The sequence below is a fragment of the Euleptes europaea genome, chromosome 11 (genome assembly GCF_029931775.1).
Source record: "Euleptes europaea isolate rEulEur1 chromosome 11, rEulEur1.hap1, whole genome shotgun sequence".
NCBI lineage: Eukaryota > Metazoa > Chordata > Lepidosauria > Squamata > Sphaerodactylidae > Euleptes > Euleptes europaea.
In genome coordinates, this window is record NC_079322.1 from 70,802,080 (window position 1) to 70,810,979 (window position 8,900).

The 8,900-nt window shown below is 45.4% G+C and overlaps 1 non-coding gene across 1 annotated transcript; it reads right to left on the minus strand.

Annotated features, from left to right (window-relative positions):
• Nucleotides 1–3,930: 3,930 nt before the first annotated feature.
• Nucleotides 3,931–4,002, minus strand: TRNAD-GUC (transfer RNA aspartic acid (anticodon GUC)). The gene has a single exon. It is a non-coding gene; the product is annotated as a tRNA-Asp (tRNA).
• Between the last annotated feature and the right edge of the window lie 4,898 nt (nucleotides 4,003–8,900).

The window sequence follows — 8,900 nt, forward strand, 5'->3', positions numbered from 1 at the left end:
AATAAATAAATGACTGTTTTGAGATCATTCCTAAGTAGCGTGGCAACCACATTATATCTCCCCTTTAAAAAAAAAAAAAGCCTATTTTAGAAGCAGTGTTTAATGCTTTTGGCCGAGTGCTTAAAGCACTGTTAGTTAATTTTCTAAGTGTAAACTCCCAATAAAATTTTATTATGTGTTTAGCTCTCGTTAAAAATGAAAAATAGCAGTAGGGATCAGTACGCAAAATAACATCAGACCACAAACTGGCCACCACTGCAGTATTTTTGTGCCATTTAATCATATCACTCTTCTGTTGTAAGTGAGCCATCTCTCTAATATAATATGTATGATCCGGATGTGTAAAATAAGGGGAGCAAACTACTCAAGTCAGGATTCCCGTATCCTGAATGAAAGAGGGTTTTTCTATAATTTGAGAGATTCAAGTACATCACCATCATGGTAGGACACTTGGGTGTTTGACAGATAAGTACTTGAGGACTAAAGCAGGACTGCACACAACTTATGACTTATATTATGCCCTCCCCCCAAAAGGAGAATGCAGCCTATCAACTCCTCAGTGTGTCTCTTGTTTAATTCTGAAACACTGATGGGGTGGAGAGATTGTTTTAGCTGTACTGAAATTTGCAAAAGCTTTTATCTTCCCCTTTTGTCAAGAAATTCAGGGCAGTGTAGACATTTCTTCATTTTATCCTCACAACAACCCCATGAGATAGGAGGTACATCTGAGAGAATGCGAATGGCCAAAGATCACCGACAGAGCTTCAAGGCAGTGTGAGGATTTGAACTTGGGATTCCAAGACCCTGGTCCGACTCTATGACTACTACACCATCCTGGCTCATACCAGACTCCTTTTTTTCTGTGAGGAGCTGCAGCAACGCCTCAAACCAGCCTCTAACCATTGCTTGCGATTCTGATTCGGCATCTGCTCTTAAAGCATCGTTTGTTAGGTCACTGGCCTGGTTCAAATGCCACACTTAATCAATAACCCGTTCTTCTAAAAAGAAGTTCAGATGAAATTTATTTTTATGGGAACGCCTGAGGTCTTCCTCATCAAGGAATAAGACATTTATCAAGGCTTGGCAAGAAGAATTTCATTGTTAGAGGAAGGAGTCAATACTTTGCAGTTTTCAGGAAGGATGGATGGTGAAAGGTGGGGCTGACCTTTTCAGTTTATGCATATTTTGGACATACAAAGCACACTTCCTTCAAAAAGAAGTACAGAGCTCTAAGCATCTGGTGTACTTTCTGAAAAGAGCAACTGTCAAGTAATTCAGATCAGCTTTTCTTTTCTTTTTTCCTGAAAGATAACCTGGAGTGTCCAATTAACTTACAGTTACCTGCCCCTAAGCTTTTGAGACAAGATGGACTAGAATTCTAAAGAGATAATTGTGCATTGCTGCCCTAGAAAGTAACGGAAAGGCTGAAAGCATAACGGGGAGCTGCCGGAGCACATTCATAAAGTGTGAAATAAAACGAGACAGCAAGAACCTCTCACAAACGTCGTTAGTATTAGTTATAGTTGTCAAAAGCAAAGCAAGCCCTGTAGCAAGGCCCGGAGTGACAGTTTTTTTGTTTGTTTTTTCAAAAAGTCAGTCTGGCATTCTCCCAAGCTGGGGATTCCCTTTTTTCTCTAGATCATGATGCTTATACAACCTGCTACGAAGTGTATGAAGCCAAAGGCAGAAGTACTATACAGCTGAGTTGTGGGCCAGAAATTCCTCAATTTAAGTCTCACCAGGAAATATTCTACCTCACCTAGGCAAAACTGCTCTGAGCCTCAGCACTCATCTGAGGGCAGCCGCAAGCCTTTCGCTATTTTCATCATTTGCTGGCCTCCCCATCCTCCCCAACCAGATTTGGGGGTCCACTGTTCTCCAGGCCTGTTTAGTGTCTAGTGGCTGCAAACGAAAGGGAGTGCCATCTTGTTCTATTGTTTTTAATGTATAATGAAGTATGATTTTAAAGTATGTTTTAATATATGTTTTAACCTATGTTTTATTTTGTTGTAACCCGCTCTGAGCCTGGCTTGCACGGAATGAGGGCAGGATAGAAATGCAATAAATTAATTAATAAATCACTCCCCAGATCTACAATATGAGAAAACATAGGGGCTCCATTTAGCCATCATTCTAGTCACTGAGAAACCTTGCTCAGTCAATCTAAAGAGACCAGAGACAAAGTTCCCGTTTTTGTACATCCTACTTCTTTTGGGTTCAGGATCATACCTGAGATCAGCTCGTTCAAGGGCCCCCAAATAATCTCACTGCTGAAGTATGAAAGACAGATACTGACCACAAGTACCCATGTTAAGGCAGAATATTTTAAAAGGAATAAAGGAAGGACGGCTGAGTAAATAAATATTGGTAGTGAGACAACCAATCTTTCAATTTTAACAGTGAGTTACATTGATTTCAAATCAAGATCGTAATTCTAGATGCCAACAACGAAAATGAAACATTCTGGGCAGCTAGCCATACAAGTCACATGAATGTGCTTCTCTTTTTTGCATCCTTGTGCATAACAATGGGCTTCACATGGGGAATAGGAACTTCTTGCATTCCACAGATAAGATTTAATGTACAGCATTTTTTGTGGCCATGCATCCTTAAAAAATTATTTACATTCCCAGCAAATGAGCAGTGGCCTCAGAACAGCCATAAGGCTGTAATAGCATATGGCCATTTACAAGGCTACCTTCTCAGATTTATAGCAGAGTAAATATTTGTACTCTGGTTTCCATAGGTCCAAGCCCACAACACTATATTGAACACATGAATGCATGAAGCCGCCTTATACTGAATCAGACCCTTGGTCCATCAAAGTCAGTATTGTCTACTCAGACTGGCAGCGGCTCTTGTTACCGAAACTGCTCTTTGATTGGGGAAATTAGCATGAGCAGCAGCACTAATTTATTTATATAGCAGAATCACCCAATGTATACCGGGGTTGTTTTCAGTGAATCTCAGAATAATGACAGACCAAGGATTTCCAGATTAAAAGTGTTTATATATTCATTCATTCAGTGTTGCAAATACATACATACAAGAAACTAAGAATAAAAGGAGGTAGGATTAGAGACGTTTCTCGTGGAGAGGATATTGTTGGTTGCGTGATACGTTACCGATCTAGAAGTGGAGATGTCCAAAATCCGTGGTATGTAGGTACAAAATGAAATATAGCGGGGAATGGGAGAGGGATGTATCGGAGACTTGAGCCAGCCAAGTCACCGGAGAGGAGGAGGGGAGTGGAGCTCCGCAAAACTCCACACTCACGATATAAGCAAGGAGAGGTAGGGCAGAACCAAGAAGAACCTTACTGCTCTGTCAGGGAGGGAAAAATATACCCTTCTCTGGGGTGGGGGGGTTGAGATTCCCCCAGATGGCTCTTATCTAAAACAATGGGATCAAAGACTTCGGCCGCAGAGATCGGGCAAAGTGACAATTTGTAAACTAAGCTGGCACCAATGATTTACATATCTCCGGGATGTCTTGACTCGATCTTCTCATGTCCGACAATACCTCAGGAAGGTGTGAATCTTTACACTCCAGGGATGCAGCAGAGGAGTATTGATGCAGATGGCGGCTGATGTTTTTCTCTCAGGATACTGGGGGGGGGGCTGCAGGAGAGAGAGTGACGTGATGCTCTCGCTTCAGTGTAATGGCTTCCCTTTGGATCAGGAGACAGTCAAGATCATGGCTTCCCTTTGGCTGGTTCTGCAGGGGTGACCCAGTCTCTTGTCCTGGATAGCCTGGTTAGGCAGCGGAGCGCTAGCCCAGAACAGCAGGCTATAACGCTTAGACAGTTCAATGAGTCTCTGAAGTAGTTGCCAAGACCAGGGCGGGAGGTCAGGCAGCGCATCTGGCAACAGCTCTCCAGGGTCTCAAGAAGAGGTCTTTCACATCCCCTACTTGCCTAGTCCCTTTAACTGGAGATGCCGGGGATTGAACCTGGGACCTTCTGCATGACAAGCAGATGCTCTACCACTGAGCCACAGCCCCTCCCCATGGAGTTTGTGCTCCAGGACCAAACATGAACATCACACCTCAATCTCACCAGCAGTACACACACACCTCCTTGCTTCCTCCCTCCTTCAAGCCTTTCTCCCTCCAGTATCCAGCCCCTTCCAATCCATTTTTCCACAATAGTATTATATAATGCAAGATATCTGTGGCTCCTTGTGCCTTTCCCTCTGTCCAATCTGCTTAAATGTGTACTTAACTGCATTGCCCATCATAACCAATTTTGTACAAACTGCAGGAGAATATTGAATCAGGAAGGCAGCAGTTACAACAAAGAAAAAAAATTCTTCCATTTGCTCTATTATGCACAGTACTAGTAATTCTGGTTGCCTCCTGACCCCCGAAGAAACTAGAGGTTCATGGCAACTGCTACACAATGGCACGTATACAACGTCATTGGTATGGGCAGTTATGCTCTGCACTGTGTAATCCTGGCCACTGTCTGACTTTGCAAGGAAGTCTGTGTTATTTTTCCAAGGAGGGGAAGAGATACAGAATAGCTATCATGGCTCTCAGAGCAGGCCCTTGAGGCCAGAACAGGGTCAGGAAACTTCAGACAGCCTGATTGGAAGACAAGTCAGCAGGGCTGCAGAGGGTGAGGAGGCACTGGCAGGGGGGCAGAAGCTGGATGGGTGAGTTGCACATTTAGAAGGAGAAGAAGGTTGGTTTTTATACCCCCATTTTCTCTACCTTTAAGGAGACTCAAACCAGCTAACAATTGCCTTCCCTTCCTCTCCCCACAACAGGCACCCTGTGAAATAGGTGAGGCTGAGAGAGCTCAAAGAGAACTGTGACTAGTCCAAGATCACCCAACTAGCTAAATGTGTAGGAGTGGGGAAACCAAGCTGGTTCACCAGGTTAGAGTCCACCACTCATGTGGAGGAGTGGGGAAACAAACCTGGTTCTCCAGATTAGAGTCCACCGCTCTTAACCACTATATCACGCCGGCTCTCAAGGAGACAAGGAGCAGATGAGGGGGAAGCGGAGACCGTAACAGGAAACGCTCAGGAGCCTGCATGTGGCTGGGAGAGCAGAGAAACAGCTGGGAACAGTGAAGCCGCTTTCAGCTGTTGGCTGTTGGATGTGTGCCAGCAACAGCTGGCAGAGCATTGGGAAGGGCAAGGGAAGATGGCTCTGGGCACTGCCGGCGATGAAGCTCACCCAGAAAAGGCAACTCAAGCAGAGGCAGTCTTGAGGACTGAGGTTTAAGAGGCAACACGAGTGAAAAGGCCAGAGGGGAGAGTATTGTGCAAAGGCCGAGGAGAACACCTGGGGGAGTGGAGCCCAGGTGTAAAGGGTCAGCTCCCAGTCAGAGGCCACAGCACCTTTTTCACAGCTACCACAAGGCACTACAACTATAGGTTTGCACGATTTTCTCATTACTAACCACAATGCAGGCATAACAGGGGAAGCACTGTTTTGTGGTGGTGTCAGGCCTACCACTAAGGTAGGTTTCAGAAAGTGGTACTGGGGAAATGCTGCTCAGCTCTCATGGGGTCTGACAAAGCGCCATCTTGTCCCCCATGCTTTTTAACATCTACACAAAACTGCTGGGCAAGTTCATTCAGAGATCTGGGCTGGGTTGTCACCAGTATGCGGACGACACTTAGCTCTATCTTGTGCTACCAGCAGATCCCAGGGAGGATGTGGAAACCTTGAATCTGTGCCTGGAGGCAGTTTGGGGATGTGATGTGTGATGGCTAATAAACTGAAGCTTATTGCCAACCAAATGGAGACACTACCAGTGAGCAGAAGGACTAACCTGGATATAGAGGGGTTGCCCTTGAAGAGTGTCCTGAAACTTCAACTGGTACAGAATGTTGCAGCAAGAATGTTGACTGGAGTGAGTCATAGGGAGCATATCACTCCAGTCTTGTTCTGTCTACACTGGCCCAATGCAAGGTTCTGGTACTGATCTTTAAAACCAGGTATAGTTTGGGATTAACATACCTACTCCCATTTAACTTACCCATCCATCTTCAGGGGGCTTGCTTTAAGTGCCCTTTATCTGAGGTGAGAAAGGTGGCAGCCCAAGAAATTGCATTCTAAAGTTGCAGGATTCCCTCCCCAGGGAGATTTGTCTGTCCCCCTCTAACACTTTTCTCTTCCACTAGCAGGTAAAGACCTTTTCATCTCATTAGATGTTCCCTTATTGACTCTTTTTCCTTTTTATGTTTTTAATTGTTGTTTAATATGTGTGTGTTTTGTTTTTAAAGCTGGTTTATAATACTTAACTGTTTGCCACCTTGAGGGCTCACACTGGAAAGGTGGCATAAAATGTTTTAAGTAACAGTTCATTATTACATATTTAAGCTACACTTTTAACACCCCAAATTTGCTTATTGCATACAAAAAAGTCAGTTATAAAATGTAAATGTTATCAGTGAAACATACAAAAATCAAACATACTTATTTCCCACATTTTTCAGCAAGTATCAAAGCTTGGTTAACCACAGTTATATTAAGCTGCTAAACCAGGGCCATTTGGATATTTATAACATCATGCCCGGGCCATACAAAATTATCAATTTAAAAATTAGCCGACCAAGCCCCAAGCAGGCAGCTTCCCCAGATTACCACCACCCCGGGTGCGGGCAAGCAGGCAGGCATCCAACCAGTGCCGCACTCGCCCACCTGGTGGCACAAGATGGTCTGTTGCACCAGCCAGGTGTAGCCGTCCAGCCGCACGCCGGAGTTGCTCCTGCTCTGCATGGTTGGGGACAGATTCTACAGCCGGCTCCTGCTACCTCCGCCTGCAGGGATGAAATGAGGATGCACTGGCTAAGAACGCCCCCCCATCCATTCTGGCCCTGCCTCCTTTAGCCCCTCCATTGTTGTCACTTCCGCCCCCAGCCCTCTTGTAGTTCAGAGGGAATACTTTTCTCCATGGCCCAGGTGGGAAAGGGTTAACACAGTTTCTTGGGCAGTCCTAGCAGCTTTATAGGTAACAACTCTTCTGCAAGGGGGGAAAAAGGTTTATTTTCTCTGCAAAACAAACTCACATCTGCCTTGAATAGAGGCTATTCCTGTCTGCAGGAGGGGGCAGATCACCAGTCTTAGATCCTTCTGAGCTAGAGATCTGCCAGGACCCACAAAGGGCCAGACCAAATGATTTTGCAGGCCTTATACGGCCCCTGGGTCTGACGTTCCCCACCCCTGTGCTAAACCCACTCTAACATTCAACAAAATGCATCATAAACTTGCATGGGCAGGAAAAAATAAAGGAGATTTTAATAAGTCCTTCTGAGGAGACCCTCACAGTGATAATGTATGTTCATTTTGTTGCTTGTTTTGGATCTCCTTTGGTGTCATGATATTTTTGAAAATGAAAGACTTGTTTGCAATGGAATCAATTGAGCAAAGAGCTTTTTTGTATTTAATTAACACATCTTAGATTATGCAGGCATTCTTATTAAAGATTATGAAGGGGAGAAGAAGCCATTTTTTTCAACAGATACACTAATTAGAGAGTTAGGAAAAAATAGGCTGTAGGTATTGCATTAACAAACTACCAGCATATAATAGCAGTGTTGGCATTTGACCCAAAACTAATGCTTCTCTTCTCACCAAATACCACTTACTGTAGCACTGAGTTTCCAGCGTTGTCTTCATGACTGGCAACTATATTCTTCCCTACTTATTTCTGCAGCATAATGAATGTGATACTATATAAGGTGGATATCAGCATCAAAAGAGATGCCAAAGGAGTGTGAATTTGGAGTACAAAGGGCAGGAGGAGACTAGTTGACTCAGTTATAAAGTACTGAATCCTTCCTCCGAAAATTATCCCCGAACTTTTACACAAGATTTGTCAGGATTTCAAAACCACAGTCTCAGCACTGAACACAGAAGCACAAGTTACACTTCAGCATATTTTTGTGTAGCGCATGGATTCTGTGCAACAGTGTTTTTCCTACAAAGCAAGCCCAAATTCTCTGTGGACCGACAGACACATTTATAACTTTTACTCTGAGTTATACATTAAATGGCTGTAACAAATGGTCTCTCTCACCCACACACTAGAGTGCTGAACTACCAAATAAATAGCACAGTATACAGTTATATAAGCAACGGGGCTAGAAAATCACACAATCTCTTCACAGCAAGACAGATGTAGCAGGTACAGCCCTGACAGCCCCTACCAACCAAGATGGTATCCTCTGCCGGGCCAGCATACTAGCTTCTGAGTTCAGAGCCACCATCTCTGATGCCAGTGAGGGAGAAGGGAGGTTCCATCAACCTCCTGTTCTGTTGGGATTCTGACTGACATCAAGGCAGTTCTCTGTGTGGAAAACTGTCCAGCAGGAGAGACCTGGCCACGTCCTGGATGGCCCAGGCTAGCCCAATCTTGTCAGATCTCGGAAGCTAAGCAGGGTTGGCCCTGGTTAGTACCGTATTTTTCGCTCCATAGGACGCACCGCTCCATAAGACGCACCTAGTTTTTAGAGGAGGAAAACAAGAAAAAATCTTGTTTTCCTCCTCTAAAACTTGTCTTATGGAGGGTGCGTCGGGATGGCGCGAGCTTGCGTTCCCCGCGCCGACGGCCAGCTGGGAGGTGGGCAGGGCCGCGCAGAGCACTTTCCAAGACCTCCCCCACCCCCGCTCGGCTTCCAGGGACTCCCTGGAAGCCGGGCGGGGGGGTCTTTAAACTCTTCTGCGCTGCCATCCCAGGCAGCACAGAGGAGTTTAAAGATCCCCCCGCCCGGCTTCCAGGGACTCCCTGGAAGCCCGGCGGGGGGGTCTTGAAAGTGCTCTGCGCTGCCATCCCAGGCAGCTCAGAGGAGTTTAAAGACCCCCCCCGCCGGGCTTCCAGGGACTCCCTGGAAGCCGGGCGGGGGGGTCTTTAAACTCTTCTGCGCTGCCATCCCAGGCAGCAC